Source organism: Mustela putorius, unplaced genomic scaffold (assembly GCF_011764305.1).
Source record: "Mustela putorius furo isolate JIRA1106 unplaced genomic scaffold, ASM1176430v1.1 tig00003909_pilon_pilon_pilon, whole genome shotgun sequence".
NCBI classification, from domain to species: Eukaryota; Metazoa; Chordata; class Mammalia; order Carnivora; family Mustelidae; genus Mustela; species Mustela putorius.
The window spans coordinates 35759969-35781062 of record NW_025422057.1 but is presented as its reverse complement, the minus strand read 5'-3'; the positions used below and the strand labels follow the sequence as shown (position 1 = coordinate 35781062).

General features: G+C 41.0%; 1 non-coding gene across 1 annotated transcript in view; it reads right to left on the bottom strand.

Annotated features, from left to right (window-relative positions):
- LOC101675184 overlaps positions 1 to 19979 on the bottom strand; it is a 43320-nt gene extending 23341 nt beyond the window's left edge. Inside the window, exons 1-4 of the transcript XR_006603212.1 lie at positions 19336 to 19979; positions 18399 to 18460; positions 7881 to 7968; positions 1815 to 1949 (exon numbers count right to left, since the gene is read on the bottom strand). This is a non-coding gene — a transcript (uncharacterized LOC101675184). The remainder of the gene's footprint in view (positions 1 to 1814; positions 1950 to 7880; positions 7969 to 18398; positions 18461 to 19335) is intronic.
- Positions 19980 to 21094: the final 1115 nt, after the last annotated feature.

The window sequence follows — 21094 nt, the reverse complement described above, 5'->3', positions numbered from 1 at the left end:
CAAAGCATGTACTTTGAAGTCATCTGCAAAGTCATGCAGTATAATGATTAAGAATTTGACCCTTGGGGTCAGATGTACATTCATATCTGAGCTCCACCATTAATAAGCTGCATTCTGAATATCTCTTAACCTCTGTTCCCTTGTGTTTGAAATCGAGGTAATAATGCACTCCAAATCTTCTTGTTGTAAGAATTATATGCACCAACATACAAGAGGTACTAGCAGGATGCCTGGGTATAAGGAAATGCTGAAGAGATGGTTGGAAAGGATGTAATGGAAACATGCTGAATACTCCTTCATTCTGAGGTTCATTTTCATGTAATATTTTTATTGCTAAAAACACTCAGATTTGATGATCACCAGTTTTTTCTTTTAAACAGTCTATGTCCCCCACAGGTCAGTGACCCTCTCAGAGAAGAATTCTGATATCTTTTAGCAATGTGCCACACAAACCCTGGCAAGAGTAGGGCTCATCACCATGGCGTTGGAAAGTCAATTGTGCTATGCTCATGAAGAGAATACATGTCACTATATGAAAGAATGTATGCAGTTTCTAGAAATACTTAGCTTGTTACTGGGCCAAGGATCCTCATTTTTGTTATTCTCAGACTGCCTTTCCAAATAGCTTTAATGAAAAGAACTCTTGACTTTTCCGTATCTTGAAGATTCCAATCGCTTGTGTTATTCTAATCTCAACACATTCAAGAGCCTCCTGGACTCCCTGTTCCACTCAGGAATTTTCCTTCCTGTACTAAAGGGATCTTCCTTAGTCACAGAAAATATGTGTGCTTATTTGGTGAAATAAGTCATAAAATATAAAAGATGTGTTGCAGATAAAAACATTTAATTGGCTTAAAATGATTATTACACACATTAGCAATGTCATCCTAAGAGGTAGAATATTGGATGCAAGGAGGAAAGGAAGGGAAATGAGGCAAATATTTTAAAATTCATACCATATACCAGAAGCCAGGATGTCAGCATTTACCGGGCTTAACAGGCACCAACCTCTACACTAGCACTTTTATGCCCACTTTCTCTCATATAATCATCACACATATTCTTTGACCTGGTAAAGCAGATCCCTTTTTTCCAAATGGGGAAACCTTATCAGAAAAGGGATAACCTGCCCAAGGTCCTTTATCTAAGAAGTGGTGAGTTCAGAACTTAAACTCCCAGATCAAGATTCGAAATCTAAGATTTCTTATGCTACCATTTCATGTGCCCCACTGTTGACTTAAGCAGAGGGTAGAGTCTTGACCTTTATAATTGGAAAGAGTAGGGGTGTGGGATACAATTTTTGACCAGTTTACAGCAACAGGTACTATTATGTATATAGGAGGACAACTTCATTGCCTCTCTATACCACTGAGATAAAGATGCACCCCAACTTCTTGTTCAAATGAAGAATAAGCTAGATCTTGATCTTGCTTGAACTAGAGATCAACAGGTTTTAACAGAACTCTGAAATTTTGGAGTCTCCACTTATAATGATTTTGATGTGCTTGTATCGTGGGTCCAATAGCAGCTCAACTGTTTACACAGAGCAAGTTTTCCTTACTCACTCACCATCATCTCCTAGCTCATGGCTTTTCCTCCAAAACCTTCTCTGGGTATTTTCATAAATAGGCTTCATAATCAGAAATATAGAGAGAATCACAGCAATGCTAATTCCACCCCCGGGACTGGTTCCTGAAGGCAAGTTTCAGACCCTTCACTTGCTTTTCAGACAAGAGTAGAAATAATTGGGCTGCACTAGGTCTATTTTTATGAAATTATTCTGAAGAACAGTCATTAGGTAGAGAAGATCCTACCTTCTCCATCTCCACGGGCCTGCTACATGAGGACAGCAGTTTGTGAAAAGGCGGTTGTAAGCTTTTAAAACCACCACATTTCATGCGATAGTTGGTTTCTTACATATTTCAATGGGCATGACCTGGAAACCCAAACTAAAAAGAAAAATATCCATCGTTAGCTTTCATTTATTAACCGTTCTTCTCTACAATGTCCAGGACTAGGTGATGTGCTCAGGGGAAAAAAAAAAAAAAAAAAAAAATATATATATATATATATATATATGTATATGTATGTATGTATGTATGTATGTATATAAATATATAAATAAATTTGTACCTAAAAGCAAATGTCATGATTATTAAACCATGGGAGAGTCTGTCAGTTGGTGGGATATTTGTTTTTATGGTGGGTCCCCGGGGTGGCGGGGGAGGTGGACCTGAGCAGCACCCCGTTCCCAAACTGAGCTCTGTCTCCCGAGATTTGCACTTACCTCAGTGTCTCTCACTTATACAAGTGGTTTAGGATAACTGAAAATGTCCAGGCTAAAGACGCTGTCTCTAATCCTGGTCCTGCTGGCAAAATTCACTCCATTTAATAAATTCCCTCAACTCAAAACCGTGTGGATAGAACTAGGTGATTTCTAAGTTTTTCCAGAAGCTTCAAATTCTAAAAGCTGCTTCTTCTACTCCCTTCACCTTATCTACACACAGGCTTCTTGGTCTCTTCCCCTTCCCATGGCAAATGCCACTGGAGGGAGGGGTGACTGTCTGAACTGGCCTGGTTGTCAGACTCCAGGACACAGAGAGGGCCATTTTCACAATGAAGCAGGGTCACTGTAAGGGGAACGCTCACTTGGGAGTGGAATGCACTTAGAAGTGGCTTTCCTTTCCTGCTCTCAGGCATGCAGCTGGAGTGGGAAGTGGACCCCAGGCTTGTTTTCTGAGCCGCTCTACTTCCTCTTCTCTGGCAACAGCCAAGCCTGAGCCCACACCCCCAGATGCAGCTTTGAGGCCATCTCAGGCACCGGGATGGAAAAAACTGCATTTTTCCCATAGTCTGTTTTTCTGTCTCTCCCTGTCCTTCCGTTCCTGGGAAGCTGGCAGCTGATGGACTGGGGGTGACTAGCTGGGAGGGAACTGAAACACTGGGCTCATACAGTCCTGTTGATTCTACTGGAGATCTATGGACGGAGACCTCAAGCCCGAAACCAACTGCCGAACATGTGGTTTTGGCCATTTACTCTTCATGAGCTCCATTTGGGTATGCTTTCCCAGAGAAAATTCCAGGGAGGATGGGAGATGGGGCTGGATAGGTGGGAGGCAGATGTTGTGAATTCCTTGGCTCTAACACTACTGTCACCAAGAATAGCACAATTACCAGTAAGATGGTTTGGAGAACACTCTTTGATTCCAGAAACAAATATACACAACTTTATCAGAAGTTAGCTTAGACCCTAATTCATAGAGTTCGCAAAAAATATAAGCTCTTACCTGACAAATATATGGCAAAAATTCACCTGTCTGAATCTATTCACATATAGCCTAGACCTCTATCTTTCTCAGAGTATCTCTAGTTCTATCACGTTCTTTCCCCATCTGTTCCTCTCTCACTCACACACGTACACACACGCACGCGTGCACACACCCACTCTACCGTGTGACCATGCAGGTGTATCCCAGCATCACATGGAGAGGGACTAAGAATTTACTCTTTCCCAACAAGCCATCTGCAGCAGGAAGCCTCCTGAACCAGAGCCCAAAGAAGAACTAATATACTTGGTCTCAGTTTTCCCTCTCCGGAGCCCACACACAAGCCCACCTCTTAACACACACAGCATCTGGCTTATCCACCCCAGCATTTTCCCACCCACTGGGAGCTCTGCACCTCAAACACATTACTGCAACGATGGGGAGTGGATTCTCAAGAACATATCCTGGACCGAGAAAACGTGCGGGCAAGAGGCAGCTACCCTGTGTGTCCAGTGAGCGCACAGTGCCCTCCTCTCCGGCGAAGTCAAACCGAATGTCTATCCCGCTTTTCCTGGAGGGCAGTGACCTACTGATAATGCAACTCTCCAGGTCCTTGGCCTCCCATCCTGTCCTGAGAATCCTGTCACTTCCACACCGTTGACTGGAGTCTAAAGGCTGCTTCGGGTACAGAAGAAAAGGAAATAAAGTTGAGAGAGTACACAGCAGCCATCTCCTCAGGCAGTTACAAAAACTGAGCTGTAAGGATGATGTCTGGTTTCCCAGAGAAGAAAGGGGAAAGAGGAATGACAAAAACACTCAAGAGTCATCAAACTCCAGAGTTCTTTCCACAGTGATAACAAGCGCAGGCTACATCAAAGACTTTGCGCTTTTCCTAATACGCCCTGAGCAGCTCACAAGCTGTTGCCATTAAGCGACTCTAATGTTTTCTAATGCACAAGCACATTGATAGTAATTAGACATTTCTGTTCTTTCTGTTCCAGAACCTTAATGCTGGAGCCTAGCAGAGGAAGTCTGGCTGAGTCTCCTCCGTTAAAATGGCTACTCTCCTGTACCATCTCCTTATTTAAAGGGGGGGGGGGCGTATGTGATGTGGGGTAGAGTGACAGGCTGGTGCCAAACCCAGGGTGGTCCCCATGGAGCCCGGAGAGGGAGAGCTGTACCAGGGGGCACCCTCTGCACCACACCACAGCAGGGCAGGGCTGTGGTGAGGGAAAGGAAGGGAGGAGGAAAGATGGGAATGACTTTCCTTGGCGACTTTTCCATTTCCCCACAGGGCAGACCAAAGGTGCTCAGTGACACTGCATTCCTTAGGACCGCAAGGGGTAAAGAAGTCCTTTCCGGAATGATCACGTGTGCTCCTTACCCCATCTGGCTTCCTCAGCCTCCAAGGCAAAAACACAAACACCTACATCTCCCACATATAATTTGCTGCCCTAGCCAAGATTGCTCCCCAAGATTACATTGGATATCTATTGTAAAAATATTACATAGTCAGAATAAAATCTTCCCTTATGCAGAGTAGTATGCTGTGAAAAGTAAAATTCCTCTCCCGCATACCCCCCACGAGGTGCCCTGGCCACAAGTAACCACACTGCACCGTTTATCTTATATCCTTCAAGAAGTGATTTATGCATATGCAATTGAATCTGTATATAATACTTTTAAAAATATTCACAGGGAATCACACAGAGCGTACTGTTTCATCACTTGCTTTTTTAACTTAATATATTTGGACATTTTTCCATGTCCGTATACTCAGCAAATCTACTCAGATCTAATTTATTCTTCATAAGAACTGAATATTGTTTGGGCAGACCATAATTTAATGAGTCCTCTCTTTAGTGGTCATTAGGTAACTTCCAGTTGCTTGTTATTACAAACCATGCTGCAGTTAAATTATTTGTATATATATCTTTGTGAACCTGAGCAAGCATATCTTAGAAGTGGAATCCTTGGCTTAAAAAGTATGCACGTTGTAAATTTAGACAGATGAAATCATATTGCTCTCTCAACAACAATAATGGAAAGTCAAATGTTGGCTTTTCCACATCCTTGCCAACACACAGTATTCATCAGTAGCTGAAAGTTGTATTTTATCGTCTAACTAAATTTTCATTTCTTTAATTATGAAGAAAATTGGGAATATACCCACTCATTATAAATCCTCAGTGTGCATTTATAATGCCCTATTTGCACAAACACAGATACATACCCAGAAACACATTTCCTTCATGAATTTCTTATTCATGTCCTTCAGTCATTTTCTTAAGAACATATCCATATATCTATGAAATTATTATGTCTTTATCATATATATCCACATTTTTTTCCTACTTCATCCTTTGAATTGTTCATACTTGGTTTACAGTATGATTATAATACTTAAGTTTCCAAATTTTTTTTTTAAGATTTTATTTATTTATTTGACAGAGAGAAATCACAAGTAGTCGGAGAGGCAGGCAGAGAGAGAGAGGGAAGCAGGCTCCCTGCTGAGCAGAGAGCCCGACGCAGGACTCGATCCCAGGACCCTGAGATCATGACCTGAGCCGAAGGCAGCGGCTTAACCCACTGAGCCACCCAGGTGCCCCAGTTTCCAAATTTTTTAAAACATAACATAACATCTGGATTTTATGTCAGACCCCAAGTGCTACCCCACTCCAAATTCTTTTTTAAATTACTAGTATTTTCTTCCAACACTATTATTACTTAATTCTTTCAGTGTAAATGTTTTAATCTCTTGGAATTTATTTTGGTGTAAGGCATGAGGTAAAGAACCGACTATATATTATTCCCAAATACAATTTATTACATAATCTAATTTTGGTGTTTTAATTCCAAATACTAACCTACATGTCAAATTCAAAACATATGCAGGTTATTTCTAGAGTCTAATCTGTTTTATTGATTTGCTACTTCTACCTTGATTATAAGCTGATTTAATTACTCTAACTTTATTATGCATTTCAATATCTGGTAGGGCTAGTCTTTCTTCCTAGCTTTTCTTTAATATGTTTTATTTTCAAGCTAGAAAAGTTGCAGGCAGATTCTCTCTTCCAGGATGGTGGCTTGGGTTTGCTTTGAGGGCTCAATGCCCCTGTTCTGTGAAAAACCACTTGAGAGGGTCCAGGGTTAGGCGATATTCACCCATAGCTGCGAGAGAACAACTAGAATGTAAACCCACATACACTCTGTTCCATTTGAAGCCAAAGGTTCTATTTAGAAATGTAAATGGGGTAGATTTTTTTAAAAAGAGATCTAGGGGGACGCCTGGGTGGCTCAGTTGGTTAAGCAGCTGCCTTCGGTTCAGGTCATGATCCCAGCGTCCTGGGATCAAGTCCCACGTCAGGCTCCTTGCTCAGCAGGGAGCCTGCTTCTCCCTCTGCCTCTGCCTGCCTCTCTGTCTGCCTGTGCTCACTCTCTCTCTGAAAAATAAATAAATAAAATCTTTAAAAAAAAAAAAAAGAGAGAGATCTAGGTTTCTATAGTTTATATAGCCAACAGAGAAATGTTCCTTCCTAAGTGTGGCATTTTAACGTCCCACTCATATACACGAGCACACGTGGCACAGAGATGGGATGGAAGAGCCAGCCTCAGAGAGGGGGCTGTGTGGGGTCCTGATGTCCCCTCACTCTCCCAGGCCACAGAGATCGTAAACAAGGACAGGCTGAGATTGGCAGTCCATCCTGGGCCTGGGCACTTTATGACACAATTGGTGTCATAGACAGTGAAACACCCTGAATTAGGAAAAGGTATGCTGTTAAACTTCAGAGTTCTGATGTATTCTAGAGCCGTCAGAGAAAATTTTAGGCTGCTTTTAAGGAAACAGTCTGGAGCCATGGAAACTTGACCAAGGTTAAAGGGCCCACAGCGACCACAGAGCGAAACGCAAACAGGCTCATGAAGCGACTCACCTTGAAATGGCCACAGGCCCTAACCGATTACAACCAGGCACAGTTCCTCAGATTACCAAAAAGGGAAAATTCCATACATTCCCCATATTCCTTCAGTCTGCTTGTAACTATGGCCCCTCTTCACAGACACCACCCCCTCTTCACAGACAGTCTCTCGTTTGCTGTCCTGCCCACTGTTCCCTTGCAGTGTAGTCAATAAACTTGTATCTCCTTTGTTCTGCCTTGGGTGAGTCCTTTCACTGACCCTGCTACTCCCTGGCTTGCACCCAACTGGGTGGGTCGCTCCCACCTTGGGGGCCCCATCTGATCAAGAGAGACACCACAAAAACCTTATTCCTGTGGCCTCTTCTCTTTTAGGGAATGAATATTCCTACTCTCCTTGAAGGAGATGGGGAAACATGGATTTTGGGGTGCTTTAGGTTTGGGGAGTAAAAAAAGATGTGCTTGAGAGCATGGCCCCGGGGTTGGTTAAGCAGCAAGCTGGGGGCTTCACTGGAAGGGGGGTTGGGGAAAGAGACATACCTGTGGATGAGCTCATGGAGGGGCTTTGAAGGCTCCCGTAACTAAAATTCTTTTTGCATTCTCTTTCTTATTATTCCTTTCGAAACCCCCAGACCTTTATAAAGCTTCAGACCATCTAACAGGCAATTATGGAGGGATTAAGAGACGTGACTGTGCCCACCTAGAGAAGAATAGTCAAGAGGCATCCAGCTACAGATGGACAAGATCCATGGAAACAGTGGGATTCAGAGGAGTCGGCAGGAAATGACCTGGCAGAGGACAGAGAGCAGCAGTTAGGTGGCTGAAGTGGCAACAACTCTGACCGATTTCTGTACTACGAGCATTTCCCGGGGAATCCCAGAGAACACATAAGTATTCTGGAATTTCTACAGGCAGTGAATTTGGTTACTAAGGGGGAAATGTGGGGCGCCTGGGCGGCTCAGTGGGTTGAGCATCTGACTCTTGATTTCAGCTCAGGTCATGATCTCAGGATCCTGAGATTGAGCCCCTCTCCCCCAGCCAGCTGCAGAGCTCAGTGGGGAGTCTGCTTGAAATTCTCTCTCCCACTGACCTGCCCCTTCTCCCACTCGAAGGCCCTCTCCTTCTCAAAACAATATTGAAATTAAAAAAAAAAAAAAAAAAAACTAAGGGGAAATGTGGCTTCATATCTATTGACAAAGGGTCATTTCTGCAACAAATATTTGATTTTTGTAACCCCTTAAGGTGAAGTATGCTTTTACTCACTAATTAAACTACGTTTTTCAGATAGGCCAGCTGGTGTCTCAGCCTCACCCAGCTGACACAGTTTTCAAATAGTCCAGTAAATCCTATCAAGGCGGGAAGATCTCTATCCTAAACAAATGAACAAAAATTAAGATCTGACTTATCCAGGTAGTTACCCCAATCCTACTCTTAGCAGACTGAGGACTCTTGGTTGCAGCCTTTGCTGGTGAGCAGGGAGAGCCCCCGAAGGTGGACCTGGCCATTTCCTCAGGGGTCTGGCCTGTGGAAGACTTTGCTCTTCCAGGTACTGCTAAATAAAAATAATTACAGAACTGAGGCTCCTCTGAGCCCACACTACACTTCCCCTCCGATCTCCCGACCTAGGTGAGCAGATCTACCGCTAGAGCCTTCCTTGGTGCTCTTAAACTGCCTTTTGAGTCCTTGTGTTTCAATACAAGTTTCCTTTGATATTCCTTTGAATTCAATTTAAACCAGATATAAATTTGGATGTGGGGAGATACCTGTATCCCCCTACAGACAACTTTTAATGTGATTCTCACTTACAGCTATGCAGTCTTTAAGCAGTAATGGAAGACCATCTTTTGACTCAGGTGCCACTGGTCCTTAGGAGTTCACTGATCTATTTAATATGCATTTATAAGCATATATCTTTTGTATTCACAGCCCTATGCCATGGATAATAGAGATATAGATGATAATATTAGCTTCTATTTCAAGAGTATTTTTTAAAAAATAATTTCCAAATGCATTACCTCTCTAATCCTAAATAGAAGAATTATCTGTGCCTCGAAAGATACATAGACTCCTGGGGAACAATATATCCCACACCAATGCAAAAATATAATGAACTTTATACTTTATGTCATGTTTTATAAAATAACAAAATTAACATGAGGTCAGCTTACTCTTAGAAGGATTCTTGGAGAGAGCTGACTCAGAGTAGTTTGTGCGGTTTTTTTTTTCTTTCTTTTTTTTTAAATCTTGGGATGAGCATGAGTGAATTTTTTTGGGTGTTGGGGAATGGAGGGGCACAGGGAGAGGGAGAGAGATTCCCAAGTAGGCCCCATGCTCAGTGTGGAGCCTGACACAGGGTTTAATCCCATGACTCAGAGATCATGACCTGAGCTGAGATCAAGAGTTGAACACTCAACTGACTGAGCAAGTTATCCAGGTGTTCTGAACATGAATGAATTTTTTTTTTAATTTATTCATTTTTTAAAAAAGATTTTATTTATTTACTTGACAGAGAGAGAGAGACAGCAAAAAAGGAACACAAGCACGGGGAGTGAGAGACGGAGATGGAGGCTTGCCACTGAGCTTGAAGCCCAATGCAGGACTCAATCCTAGGACCCTAGGATCATGACCTGAGCTAAAGGCAGACGCTCAATCACTGAGCCACCCACAGGCCCCTAAAATTTATTTTTCATATAATCACAGTATAGAAATTTTGGAAAATGAAGATTAAAACATCCCTATCCTAAGTGATATTATTAGCATGCATATGAAAATGAAAATAATGGCATGGAAGCATATACTGGAGTGTTCCTTTCCATTAATTTTTTTTTAATATGCTACCTATCCGTATCTATATATACATTTTTTAAAGACTTTTTTTTAAAGATTGTATTTATTTATTTGACAGAGAGAGAAAGATCACGAGTAGGCAGAGAGGCAGGCAGAGAGAGGGGGAAGCAGGCTCCCTGCTGAGCAGAGAGCCTGATGCGGGGCTGGATCCCAGGACCCCGAGACCACAACCTGAGCCGAAGGCAGAAGCTTAACCCACTGAGCCACCCAGGTACCCCTGTATCTACATATACATTTTAACTAATATTAGGGTGTAAGTACTTACATGCTACTGCGAGTGTTCATAACCACCATTTTGATATTTTTATCCTATTAAAACCAGTGAATATATGACAAAGTATCATATAACCATTGCTCTATTACTAGAACTACAAAGTTTTCCAACTTCTCAACTATTCTGACCAAAGTAGTCTTCCCATATCATTGTTTCTTTAAGGTAGTTATCCACAGGAAACTTATTTTAAACAAATCTGTCTTAAGTTTGAGCTTTCTTGCCGAAACTATGGTAAATTCTTGCAAAACTAAGATGATTAAAACCCTAAAGATTTTTGTTGCATCTCTTACTTATTTAAATCTATGTTCCTTTTTGAGTGATTAATCCTTCCCTATAATTTTTTCCTGACTGCTTTGTTCCTCTCAAGGCAAACAACATATTTTTCTGTCAACTTTTCGTTACACAAATGCAGAACTATTAACATCAACAAAACAATCTAAAATAAAAGTTGTACTTTCTTTAAGAACAAAACAGTAAACACACACACACACAGAGAGATCAGTAGATATCAAGTGTTCTCTTTGGCTTGAATTAAAGAGTAAACCATCTTGGACTTGTGGAATCACTTCAGCACACTTAAGATAGAGTTAGGAATACATCTTCTTCAGTAATACAGTGGATTATTTGTTTCAGCTTCTATTTATTTTCTGTCTTTCCCCCCCCCCAAACCTGTTTGCATGAGAACAAGAAATGTTCCTGATTTCCCACCTGCCTCACACCATTCTGCTATTCCTTTAATTAGTCAGTCTTCTTGAAATCACCTTTTCCATTCCTCCCACATTGTTCTAATTCTATGCACTGATCCCACCCTTGAGCTGTTCACAGGGCTTGCTAGCATCCCATTGGTGGTAGATTATACAAGGGAAAGCAAATCCACATGTTCTATTACATTTAAAGGTTCCCACCCAGAAATGTTTACTGTGGATTCTCTGCAATAACTCCTAGACACTTTTTTCTTACAGGGAATTTCAGTGCAGATCATTTGAAAAGTGGAAACGCGTGCACTTATGGTAGAAACAAAAGCTGCAGGACCAAATTCCTCCAGCCAGAGAAAAGAAAAGATCCACAGGACACATGCATTTCCAAATGCCTCAGTATAAATTTCAGCACGTCAGATATAACTAGGAGAACTTCATAAGATTGCTTAGCTATTTAAGCCTTATATACAAAGAATATTGGGAAAATTACAAACAAAAAAATGTTAAAGTCTTTTTATGTTTAATGTTGTTTCGAAAGAAATATGTCTTCACTATACAAATTCAAAATTCACTGAAAAGCACAAAGAAGAAAATAAAATCCACCAGGGATAATTTAATCCTTTATGTCCAGAGAACCATACTGTTCAAATGATAGGATTTTTTGTTTTAATAAAATTGGAATCAGGCTCCACATCATGATCTCCAGTCATGCTTTTTTTAATTAATAGTATATTAGGAATAATTTTCTATGTTATTGGTGTTCTAAAACATTTTTGTCTCATTCTGTAGATGGATATGCCATAGATTAGCTAATTCTTGTTTTTTCTTTTAGCAGTTGTGGGTTTTTTTTTTCTATTACAAGTAACTATAATTGTGATGACATAAATTTTTTGCACATTTCTTATTATTTTCTTAGGAAAGATTTTTTAGAAAAACTAGTTTCACTGATCAAAAAACACAAACAATTGTAGAGACTTTTAGTAAAGGATGCGAGTTGCCCATGAAGGACATTCCCTTCTTTTAATCTATGAAAATGTACCATACATATTCTTTTCTACTTTTAAATTTTTAAAAATCAAGTGTGATAGGGACGCCTGGGTGGCTCAGTTGGTTAAGCAGCTGCCTTCGGCTCAGGTCATGATCCCAGCGTCCTGGGATCGAGTCCCACATCGGGCTCCTTGCTCGGCAGGGAGCCTGCTTCTCCCTCTGACTCTGCCTGCCATTCTGTCTGCCTGTGCTTACTCTCTCCCTCTCTCTCTCTCTGATAAATAAAATCTTTAAAAAAAAAAAATCAAGTGTGATATTGTTAACCAACTTCTAAAATAATGTAAGTGGGCCTATGTATCCACCCTTTAGTCCCTTCACACATTTAATCCTTTTATTTCTGCAAAAATTTTTAACCAGAAAAATGGCGTTTGTCCCACCCTGGTAGTACCTAGAAGATGACCATAGTTCCTTTCAACCTTATTCCTTAACCCCTTAAATCAAAGCTTTCCCAGAAAGAGACTCTTAAGATCGAAATAGAAAATTACTATGTCTGATTGAAAAAATAACTACAAAGACTTTGAGACTCCAAGGTGGTCACCTAATGTTCTAACGGTCCAGCACCCTTCCCTCTCTTGATCTATTCAATATTTTTGGTGGGGGTGGGGGTGGGGGTAACAACAGCTGCCTCATTTCACCTGTTTACAGTAAAGCTGCCAGTTAGCATCTTGCTCCTGTTGCAGTAAGTCATTCATCCCTTCAATAATTATTGAGCACCTTCTTTGCACTATGCACTAATCTAAGATCTTGAAATTCAGCAGTGAGCAAAAGTGAAAATGTTCCTGCTTTCCTGGAGCTTAGGTCTGTGTTGGGGAGAAACTTAACATGTCTGTCTTCATATTGCTTCTGTTTCCCTTGGTGCTGGACAGCTTAGAAGCTTCTGATGGGCCCTCCACGTAGGCATGTTAATCACTGAAGGAATTTTGCTTACAGCCAAGATTTGTAAAAGCTGCTTTTTTGCCCTAAACCTTCCTCTCTTGGGGAGAGAAGGAAGTACATACAAATATGACTATGTTATATCTAAGATTTTACAGGAACAACATGACCAGATCCCTGTACCCAAAGATCAGCTGACCAAGGACAAAGAAGTCACGTGACCTTCCTTGGACGTCTACAGACGTCAGTCACCTATTGACTCAATCCTCTTCCACTTCTACTTTTTGCTGACATTAAAGAAGCTTTAGTTTCAGGCTGAGGGGAAATGGTTTTTGGGGATAATAGTCTCTAATCTCCTCGGTGTGCTGGCTTTCCACGCAAAGTCACTTTCCTACCCCAACATCTTGCCTCTTGATTTACTGGCCTGTCGTGTCACAAGCAGAGGAGCTTGGACTGGTTCTAGACCCTAGTTGGAAGATTGGCCAAGTTAGACTAAATGGAGTTGCTTTCTAGAATTTTATATGCAGATGGTGAGAAAAATATGCTTTCTTTCCCCCTTGATTGAGAGTTGTAAAGGTACTATTTTTTAATTAATTAATTAATTAGTTAATTTTAAGCTCTATGTCGAACATGGGGCTTGAACTCACCACCCCAAGATCAAGAGTCCCAAGTTCTACTGACTAAACCAGTCAGGTGCCCCTAAAGATACTACTGGAGAGCTCCCAGAAGCCATGTCCTCTGCTATGTGAGGACACCAGAAGAATGAAGCCAATAAGTACTGTAGAAGCTGAGAAAAAAAGCTGGAGAGCCACAGTTCTGGGGCTATTTATCATCCCCAGCCATAACCTTATGTTTCCCAGTTATGAGAGACCTTATAACATGCCCTCTGCCTTTTTGTCCTTAACCTATTTGTCTAACACAGACTCTGGTCCCACGTCTTAGAAGATGGGATCTGGGAGGGCTAAAAAGCCAGCAGCAGCAGAAGAGGAGATGCTAAGCTTCTATCTATGTGCTTCTTTTTCCTTTGCTTCTGGAGGACTTTAAGTATTTCACCTCCCCCCACATTTCATTCATTTAACGAACATTTTTTCAGCAATGACTGTGCATCGAGTAGTCTTCTAGGGACTACAGACGGACGCAGTGGTAAACAATACGTATGGAAATTCCTATCCTTATAGATTTCAGTTTCCAGTGGAGCCAGCTAGACAATAATTAAACTAAGAAAGAGAGTGGTGACACCAAATAAATGAGCAGGAAAGGAGACTCGAGTGCTGAGGAAGGGGAGGTAAGGGATTGTTCTTTTATGTAGAACAACTTGGGAGGGACTTGCTTTTAAGGAGTGGAGGGTGGAGTGGAGGAGACCAGAAGGCCAGGCGGGAACAAATAAATTGGGGGAGAGTTGAGGGAATGTGATTAGGAAATAGAGAGGAGCAGCTAGGAAATGCCTTGACCCCACACAGATAAGTCAGCTCTTAGTGCCCAGTCACTGGGAATAGTCTTGACTCTAAGACCAGAACTAATTTGAAGGGAAACAGAAAAAGGTGTTAAAGGATATCACATACTTAGTTTGCCCTGTTCTTTTAAGAAAGAGATGAAATGTTGTAATGAAGGATGGAGTGTCAAAATTATCCTTTGGAGCATACTTAATAAGAGATCCCCATCTAAGTCAGCCCTGGTCTCCAATCGAACTGTACCCACCATTGTTCTTGCCTGAAGAGTCATGGTAGGGGGTCAGATTGAAATCTAGAGCAAGGAATCCTTAGCTAAGATTCCAGGAGACACAAATGCCATAAAATTAGGTAACAACGACAACTCTAGGGACAGACAGACACTTTTAGTACACACATACATACAACCACCATCTACCATACACACATACATATAGATACACACATCTATTATATATACAAACATCTATTTTATATATGTACACACACATACACACACACACACTATCACTGAGACCCAAGATAAATTGAAATGAGGCACCTTTCTCTGTCAAGGAGAAACGATACCACTATTAGCTAAAACCTCAACCTCCTCTCTTTAAAAGATAAAGTAAGTCAACGAACCTGCGGAGGATTGCTGCCCTTCTAAATCAAGGGCCCTCCCCTTCTCTATATCACTTGTTTGTGAAACAGGAGATCGAATTAAGGGGCTCAGAAAAGTGATAGATCACCTGGATTTAAAACCCAAGAATCTGAGAACCAGCATCTTGTGGGCCTACGGACCCCAGAGAAGCAAGCCTGGGAGGTTGGCTCATCAGAGAATCACAAAGACCTTGAAAGGTAACCTACCCCCTCCTCTTCCCACCTGGATGCCCCCCCCCCCGTCTATTCATAGGCACCTAATCCACCTTTATTCTGCCGTCTCATGCTTGGCCTTCCTTTCCTCACTTATAAAATATTATAAAGGTTAGATCAAATTTTCATTAAAGTCCCCTCAGCGTAAATTCACCCAGTCCTCAGTGTTAGGAACCAAAGGATCACCCGCGCAAGGACAACTACAATTCACAAATGCTCACTAAGTCACGTGTTCGGCATCGATCCCAAGGGGATGAGACAAGTCGTATAAAACTTCTGTCCCCAAAGGGCTCTCTCTCGTCTGTAAACAATGCTTTTAAGAAAGTTTTCTACTTAATTTGAAGGCTTTATATAGTTAGAACACAATCCAGTCTCTTTAAGGGGGAAAAAAAAAAAGATCCTTTAGTTAGAAGAAAGAGGAACCATTTTTTAACAGTACTGGGAAATTCTGTGGTAATAAAGGCTGTACTAAGTGATAAACTACCAGTTCCTTCTGTGACGGCCTTTGTGGAAAAGGTGCTAGGAAATCCAGGGCCAAGCTACAAATAGCCCCAACCACAGAGGCTTAGAAAGGGACCAAAGGCAGTTCCCAACAATATGACTAACTGGGACTGACCCTGAGCAGAAGTCCAAGGAGCCGTGCAGGAGATCAGTACCCTGTGGGGAGGGAGAACTGACTGAGACCTCGGGGCGCCATCGCCCCACCCCCAGACCTTTGTCTGGGCTTCTCTCAGATCTACTTGTGGTGGTTACTGTTTCTAAGTAGAGGGTCCATTTCAAGAGCCTCATTCTGTTCCTTTTACAAATAACTAACATTTCTATAAGAAGTACATCCCCGGCCCTCTCCAACATTCCCCTCTTATACAAGCCTAACTGACAGACTTCAGGTTACCCCACAGACTCATGAGTTCCCTGAGAAAGGGAATGGCTGTGCTCTTATGAGCTTAGCCTTTCGTCTCCTTCCTGCATCATGAAGCCCCAGGGGATGAGAAAGCGTGGTGATTCCCAAGTCTGCAGAGACCTGCTCGGAAGACCGAGGGTGGGGCCCAGGCAACTACATGGGGAACGCACGCAAAATTCCACACATGGGGAACTGAGAGTGACCTCACTAACTGGTCATGGGGTCACAGCCCAGGAAGCCTCAGAAACCACAAGCCAAGATCCCTGGGTTCCAGCCCAGCTGGAAACTGTATGGCCTGAGGGAAAGCTCCTTTGAGAAGGAGCCTCTGCTTCAGTTTCCTAAAGAAGGGATTTAAACCTCTTCCGGGCCACTTACACTTTTGTGGTATTTGGCATTTGAAGGTAACACCTTAATGGGATCTGGACTGTAGTGGGGAAATACCATACTCGGGCACAGTTCCAGGCATTTACAGCAGATGGAGGGAGAGGGAACTTGTTTGCCCCAGCATCAGATCACGTGGCTAGCCCCTCTGCACAAGCAGGCAGGAGCTGAGCCGGCCATCGGACCTGCACTGCCACAGCATCCTGCACTGTCTGAAAGTTCTCGAATCCCTTCAGCTTCTGGATGTGCGGCACTGTTATCCCTGATGAAGGCTTAAAGGAACTTGTCTGGGATACCGTGACACCTCAGACAATCTCTTTGTAAGTTATAAAATACTACAGCAACGTCAGCTGGCTTATTATTACTCTTATTATTGCCATCAGATGAGGTGTTGGGCTACTCACCTGGCAGGTATGAGTAGTTTAGACCAAATCTGTCTTCATTACTGAGGTCAAGCCCCAAACCCTAACCACTCACTTAAGGTGAATTACTCTTGTGTGTCATCTTCATACTAGAAGGATATTGGTGGACGCCAATGAGAGCTTAGAACAATAATTTGTTCCAGTGCTCATTGTGCTTTGTTAACCTTGGATGGACATTAATGAACAAGTGTCAGTTTCATTCCAACTTGTAGAACAAGTGGAACAATGAATGCAGTGGGACCCTGTACTATAAACTTGGCACGTCTCATTATTTAGAAACTGCCTGAAGAAAATTCTAGGAAGAAGCTTGGATTATTCGTAAGAACTAATGTGTTCACTTCTATTTTTCTCCTACTTTATGGCACTTCTCAATATGTCGGTAAATCACCTGATGTAATGGTCTGAAATTCCATGTGGGTAAAATGGGGTTAATAAATCATAACTGAAATCATCATTAGTGAGCTCCCTAACAACCCCAGATTAGTCTTCGGTTTCCAGGTTTTTCCTAATGCTCCAAAATAAAAAGCTCAGCAACATATCAGTGTAACTGGTCATACTAATGTTCTCTGCTACGTCATCCTATCCTCAAGAGAATATGCTAAGAAAGGAATTGATTATAATCAGAATTACATGCCACCATAGCTTAGCTGTCCTCTTATACTAACCTCTAGTTCTAAAATAATGCCTCCTATTTTTAAAATGTGGTCGGTATTTTTAAACAAAACATAGAGCAGCAATAACGATGACAAGAGTAGCCAAGACCAAAATGAATGAATAATTCTTCTATCTCAAAGAATAGCCACAAGTAAGGACAGGCAGACTGTTGCCGTGTCTCAAAAGCACTGCACATCTATCTTAGTGACGGAAGAATCTAACAATTACCTAAATGTTTGATGTGGGGGCGCCTGCGTGGCTCAGTGGGTTAAAGCCTCTGTCTTCGGCTCAGGTCATGAACTCAGGGTCCTGGAATCAAGCCCCGCATCAGGCTCTCTGCTCAGCAGGGAACGTGCTTCCTCCTCTCTCTCTGCCTGCTTTTCTGCCCACTAGTGATCTCTCTCTGTCTAATAAATAAATAAAATCTTTTTTTTAAATTCTGAAAAAAGAAAGAAAGAAAGAAATGTTTGATGAGTACAACGTACTAAACTTTCAGATCACGGCTGAATTTCCCCTCCTTTTAGTCAAAATGTATTGGACTCATGTACACCTAGGCAAAGGCAGATAGGGAAGGGTAACGAATGTAACTGTAACATAATAGTCATTAATCAAGTCATTTTAGAATCACAAATTATAGTTGACGAGAGGGAGACATCCGTGTCAGCAATATGGTTGACTCGACTTGTACAGAAACTGCTCTAGGAACAGCCCTAACACTTAAAAATGCTGCATGAAATCGTTTTAAACCCTTTTTAATTCATGGCTGGAGTCAGTGGGGAAAGAAGTATGTAAGAGCTAAAAGGCAGGCGTTAGCTTACCATTAACCCTAGGAGGTTTGGAGCCTGGGATTTAACAGACATAAGGGAGACTGGAAACAAATCTGTGAAAACAAGGGGAGAAGTCAGTCAGAGACTCTAATTGAAACTGAAACTCCTTCCCTTACCAAGGATTTTCATCCTTGAGGGAGACAATAAGAATACATGACTCTCTTGATCTTGGCTGTGGAAGGAATTGGGAAAAAGGCTCCCCTTAGAATTCCAAGCTATGGAAGCAATCTAAGTGCCCATCAATAGATGAATAGATAAAGATGTGATATATACATAAAATGGAATATTATTCAGCCATTAAAAAAGAATGAGCTCTTGCCACTTGTGACAAAATGGATGGAGCTAGAGGGCATTACGCTAAGTGAAATAAACCAGAGAGATACAGACAAATACCGTATGATACCACTTACACGTGGAATCTAAAAAATAAAACAGACAAAGCAGAACCAGACCCATAAATACAGAAAACAAACTGGTGGTTGCCAGGAGAGGTGTGTAGGAGGATGGGCAAAATGGATGAAGGGGAGGGGGAGGTATCGGCTTCCAGTTATGGAATGAATAAGTCAGAGGGATGAAAGGTACAGCATAGGGAATATAGTCAACAGGATAGTGTTGTATGGTGACAGATGGTAGTTATACTTCTGGTGGGCATAGCATAATGTACAAACTTATCCAATCTTTATGCTGAACGTCTGAAATTAATGTACCATTATGAGTCAGCTATACTTCAGTAAAAAAATGGCATGTCAAAACTCACAAAACAACTAGAGACAAATGTATAATTTTAAAATGTCTTAGCAAATAAGACTAAAACTCAGTGAAATAAACATCCGTCTCAAGAAAGTCTAAACACATAGCAAATTAAAATAAAGTAAGAAAATGTAAGATAATGAAGAAAAGAAATTAATGAATTAGAAATAATACTTACAACAGAAAATATAAACCAGGCCAAAACCTGTGTTCTTAAAAAAACTAATACAATTTATCGATTCTTGAAGACACTAGCTGAAGAAAAAAGAAGAGATGAATTAGATAAATTCCTAGGAAAATAAAATGTACAAAAACAGATACAGAAGAAATAGTAAATCTGAACAGTCTATAACAATTTGAAAATCTAAGTCTATAATTAAAAACCTGTACAAAAAAAATCATAGTTTCCCAGAAAGTTGACTTTATAGGCCAAGATTACCAAAGAATGTACAAAGACTTCAACTGTACACACAGTATCCAACACAATTTATGAAGTCATAGTAACTTCACTATAAAGTTTGCTAAATACATTGCAACAAAAGAAAAGTTATAAAACAAACCTCACTCAAGAAGGTAAATGCAAGAAATCTTAATATATTAGCAAAACAAACCTGGTAATTTATTTGAGAAGGCAGGGAAGATTTATGCAAGAAACAAGGTAAAAGACTTTATTTATAAAGATTGAAAACTACATTAAATTAGATTGTGCCTAATAAGAAAATAAACAATCCACACCAAAAAATAATTAAATAAACGACCCAATTAAAAAAAATGGGACAAAGACCTTAATAGACACCTTGTCAAAGAAGACACACAAACGACAAACAAGCATATAAAAAGATACTCTATATCATAGACCATCAGGGAAATGTAAATTAAAACAATGAGATACCACTACACACCTATTAGAATGGCTGAAATCCAAGACACTGACAACACCAAATGCTGGCCAGTATGTGGGACAACAAGGGCTCCCATTCACTGCTAGTGGGAAGGTAAAATGGTACAGCTACTTTGGAAGACAATTTGTCTGTCTCTAACAAAACTAAAAATATCCCTATATGTGATTCAGCAATTACACTCCTTGGTATTTACCCAAGGGAATGGAAAACTTTCGTGTGGTTTTGTTCACCCAAAAACTTGCACATGAATGTTTATAGCAGCTTTATTCCTAATTTGCCAGAACCTGGAAGCAACCAAGATGTCCTTCAGTACACAAATGGATAAATTATAGTACATTCAGAAAATGGAATATTATTCAGTGCTAAAAATAAAAGAGCTATCAAGCCATGAAAAGACATGGAGAAACCTTAAATGCATGCTGCTAAGTGAAAAAAGCCATAAGTCTGTATACTGCATGATTCCAACTATACCACGTTCTTGCAAAGGCAAAACTATGGAGACAGCAAAATCATCAGTGGTTTCCAGGGATCTGGAAGGATGAATAGGTAGAGCATAGAGAATTTTTAAAGCATTGAAACTACTCTGTCTGATACCATAATGGTGGTTACATGTCCTTACACATTTGGCAAACCCATGGGATATATAACACAGAATGAGCCCTCATGTAAACTATGGACTTCAATTAATAATAATTCATCAATTTGGGGTCATCAATTGTAACAAATATACGACTGTAATGAGTGATGTTGTCATCTGTATTCATGTGACAAGAGAGATTTGATGAACCTGAAAGAAGTCTTCCGAGTTGATCAAGGTCTAATGCAATGGGGCATAGTAGCACACGTCCTGGGAACTGGGAGGACAGGTAAGCTTTAGAATCTAAAAAGCAGCCTTTGATTTGCTTTTCCACCTCCTCCTAGGTACGTGTCAGGGAATTCATCCAACCACTAATAGCCACAACCTTCTTCAGCAAAAGGAAATGTTCATTAGGATAACATCTTATGAGTATTTAAATCATAAGACAAGATTCCCTC